Here is a 4731-nt window from a genome sequence, read left to right on the forward strand (position 1 = left end):
AACAYAGGAAAAGGTAAAAACAATCAGAGATTGTAGACCATATGGTGAGGGCAGATCCTGAAGAACAATAAAGTCGTCATCTTCTGGCCTTTAATGTTCATTTGTTTTCCTGGTTGTTTGTAATGTGCCCTGTGGCAGTATTATAAATCTTCTTCCCGTGTAATAACTCTTACTACTTCTTTTCTTGCAATTACAAAAGGTGTTTTATTTTTATCAACCATTCCAGACAACACAGATCCTATCTAATGTATATCTGGAGCAGTAAAAAGATTGAGTATATAAGTGTCTCATATAGTGTGATACATAAAATCAAACATTAATAAAGGGTTTTGACAACCTCCATCTGTTTGATCTTCACACTTCTCCCCCTGCTTTTTTAAGAGATAAAGTCTTGAAGTATTTCAGCATTTCCTCTAACTCATCTAGTCTGCCAATTTTTTGCAGCAACTTCTCAGTTGCTCAGTCCTATGACCAAAGCAGAGAACAGTGTTTTTGTTGGGGTCATAGGTGTTACTTTTGTGTCTCTGGAAAACACACAGAAAATATCTTGGAGAACTTCTGAATCTGAGGATSAGTTGCTGCAAAGCGTTGACTGTAGGGTCATGGAAAGTGTGAGTACATATACCAAGATGTAGGAGTAAAAAGATTGAGACACTCTTGAGTAGAATATCCAGTTCTAAAGCTCCACTTGAGCTGAAAGCAGAATTACCATTTCTCTGCTGCAAGCCTAAAGTATCAAGGCAGGTTTTCTTGGTGCAGTTTGTTGAATGTCCATCTCAGGAGCTRAAGCATGGAACTGCAGTTCTTGATCACAAGAATTCTCTTATTACAAGAATTCTCTTTTCACCAGTGCAACTTTGTTTTACAGAAATTAGATCCAGAAAATTACAGTAAGAACCAAAATCGTAGTTCTGTCTCTGCACTTYGATCTGCTGACACAGCAACTATATTTTTTTAATACCGTCCTGAAGTTCAAACAAAAATCAGAATTTCCCAGGTTTAAAAACCCCTGCCAACAACAATAAAAACAAACAACAACAAATAAAAAACCATCCTCCTAAAAACAGAAAATATGAGTCCATAGGCTGAAAATGAGCAGATTGTTTCTTGTCTTCCACACATGACTTGCTGCTTTCCTGTAGGCAYAAACATTAGGCTACAGTTTCATGCTCTCAGTCAGTTTAATGTAGGTGAAGTAGATTTAAGATTCTTCTGTATCTGCTAGAACAAAAATTTTACAGTAAAATAATGGTTAAAAAAAGGGTGGAAACATATGTTCTCATAATACAGACAAAAATATTGTTCAAACTCAGATTTTTCTTCTTTCCATGCACTATTTTGATTGCAATGTAAAAAAATATGTAGGTTCTAGGRAGCAGGGGTGAGGAAGGGGGAACCTAAGTTTCAGGGGTACTTAATAAGATAATATGGTAAACCATCAGATAGTTGAAGCTACCATCCTTTTTCCATACATTCTCTGGGGTTGATTAAACTGTTTGTTTTTCTTATGGAGTAATTGATGTGTGCTAGCACTTTTATTAAGCCACAATGAATTTTCATGGTAACGAGATTATTTTTCCACAAGACAATGAAACTTCTCATGCCCTTTGTCCATCATCCGCATGGATATTCCTCCCTAATAAAAAACAAGTAGAGAAAGACCTTTTTGCACCTTCTTCCAGACAGGCTCTTCAGTGAGATAAAATGCATGTGACAACACACTGAAGTATTTCTATTTCCATCATCCTTGAAATTTTTACCATCATGCTTAAGTATAGGTCTCATGAGTGGATTTAACTTCCTATCCACTCATTATTGTTATTTACTTCCTTCTCATGTCTGTGGATCTCATATTCCATGACTCTGAAGAAAGACTTCATGTCCATATTCTTCCTCCCAGACCTTTCCCAACAGATAGAATAGGATAACTCTGCTTGTTTGCTTTAGCCTCTTTCAGACTAAACAAAGASCCTCTCGAATCCTTTTGTCCCATTTTCTTGTGATCCCTAATTCCATCATGTGTCGGAGGGTCTCATTTGTAGTACCATTCTCAAGAGTACTGACAATGTGAGTGCTCCTGATTTACCTGAAAACTATCTGGAATTATTAGTAAATGGACAAGTGTGAGCAGATGTGTGAGTATTTKTGGGTGCATATATAGGTGTATGTGTAAGAGTTATAAAGAAAGGGGAATTCCCATTCTTATGGGACCAGCAATGCTTCAAAGTTCTTGAAAATRGAGAAAACAGAAATATCAGCAATTTTTATGGCAAAAATTAAAAGGTCCCCTCCTTTTTCTTTATAAATGCTTCATTTTGCCTAGAATATCTACTAACAATAAGATAGCCCCTCTATTGCTAATTGCAGATCTYGTTTTTCTTGTTTCTAAAACTAAAACAAAGACTAAGAATAAAGCCAGCAACTATCACAAAGAGTTTTTCTAGGTGAATGTTTCTTTCTGCTCCCTCTGTCCTTTTTTTCAGATTCAGATGGCCTTAGTACCCAATCTCAATKGAGTTATAAAAATTGCATAAATCCCCTCTGTGTTTAAGCTGTTGTTTGCTGCTTTTCCTTTCTTTTTGCACATGATATTTTGTTCATTATAACATTAATTTCAGCCAGATGGATATTAGTCTGAGTATTCAATCCATGAATGAGTGYTTACCTACAGCACCATCGTGCGAGTGCACTGCTGGATCAATTATTAGAATTCTTAAAGACAATCAATATGTTGTTTCATTTGACCTGAGATACCACCTTAGCTTCCATTTATGTAAACCTCAAAGGTCTCTGGAGATTACTTTGCACAACTATTTTTTTAGACTRTAATGAAAAATTAATTTAAATTGGCTAGCACTGTTGGGAATAAAAATCTGTAGAATTTTATATGTAGGAGATAATACTGTCAATAAATCTCAGGTATGAGTGCTGGTCATTCTGCAAAGAACGATTTTTTCCTTGTTTTCACTCTATTTAATTCATTTGACACCACCATAACTTGCAAAAGTARTGTACAGAACAATAGGTTTAAAATAAAAAAAAAACCTCAGAACAGATATGAAGCATTTAGTAAGGAGTTTAGTTATTTAAAGAATATCAGACATTTGGAGCATCAGAGGCTTAAAAGGAATGTGAAATAAGTTCAGTGAAACAACTTCCACAATGATTTAGAAACATTAAGAAATTAACAATTCATGGCCGTCCAGTACTTGCATTTTACAGTGATATGTACTTTCAGAAATATGAAACCAAATCACCTCATAGCATTAGTTTCACAATACAATAGTACTAGTAACTAAATATATCATAGATCCAGTTAGTAAAGAAATAATTTATATCCAGTTAGGGGAAGGTTCAATAATCAGTAAATATCAGTGCTATTTCACCATGATGAACAACCAGCCAATGGAACTTCCTTCAACCATATAGCAAGCTATGCAAATCAGATATTTAAATACTTGTTAACTCAGGATTTAAGTAGTTGTGTCATCTAAGGAGGAGACAAGCCATACATTCATATAATAAAGAGAACTCTGTATTAATATAAACCAGTATGTGATATACTGGGTGATGTAAAAATTACTAAGTGATGCATCTGACTCAAAACTCTCAAACTTTACCTGCTGAAATATAATTAAAGTCTTGACATGAGTCATATGCTCTGAAATGGATTCTGTCTAAAATGAAACATAAGAAATGTTTGAATGAGGTAAGGAACAGGACTGTGGCAAGACAGTGGGAAGTGCATGATAGTGCAAAAGGAAGGTGAAATAACCTGAATCATGTAGGCAGTAGGGAACATGTCTAAGTAACAGCAAGTTGTAAATAATTCATGGGAAAAAATTAGCTAAGTGTTAACAAGATCTTATGATTTCTGAATAATTTCATTTTGGGTAGTGTTGGTGCCACAGTCCCRCTACATATGAGAAGAAAAAAGATGYATTTTTCATATTCCGTGAAAACATTTCACACTGAATAATTGGACAACTCCTTTAATCCATAGAAATTATTGTTCAGACATGATCAGGAAGACCCTTATTGTTTTGYACTATTCATATAAAAGCAGATATACAACACATAGTTCTCCATAAGCCTCCCATCAGTTAATCAAATTACATTTTAAGCTATCATAGGGCTATTTAAAGAAAGMGAGCTTGTATTTCAGTCACATTCTCCATCAGTAGTCATGGGGGCAGCATAGTGTCTGTGGTTCACTGACAGCAAAACGTGGCTATTCTGGGCAGCATTAGTTAGTCAGCAATAGCTGTATTCTGGCAAGGAAAGCAAGGGCAAAACATTTTCCAGGAATAGATGAATGTAGCTTGGACAATAGCTGCTGCGGGGCAAACAGGTTCTTTGTTTCTGTGGTCTGGTGTCCTCTTATTCCTACCTATGAAAGGCAGGTGGTTTGATGGTGAGATTGAGCAGATCTGGAGTCACTCTGGATTGCTCAGTTGTACTTGAGCTTCMGCACAACTGTCTTTATTGAAAAAGGATAAATAAGCATAGTGAATTACTGATATTCATATGGCAACTCCATTGCAATGGTGTGTCAGATGGCAAAGAGATTTTAAGCAGAGGTACTGGCACTTATTTACTGTTTCACAGGATCTAGGAAATACATGTTAAAATAAATAATTTAAAAGAAAGAAAAAGAAATAATAATCAAACCTGACTACAAAACTGAAAACTGTGGCCAAAGATCCCTGAGGACCTTTTTTTTTTTTTTTT

Source organism: Malurus melanocephalus, unplaced genomic scaffold (genome assembly GCF_030028575.1).
Source record: "Malurus melanocephalus ecotype Western Australia unplaced genomic scaffold, MMel_1.1 scaffold_25, whole genome shotgun sequence".
NCBI classification, from domain to species: Eukaryota; Metazoa; Chordata; class Aves; order Passeriformes; family Maluridae; genus Malurus; species Malurus melanocephalus.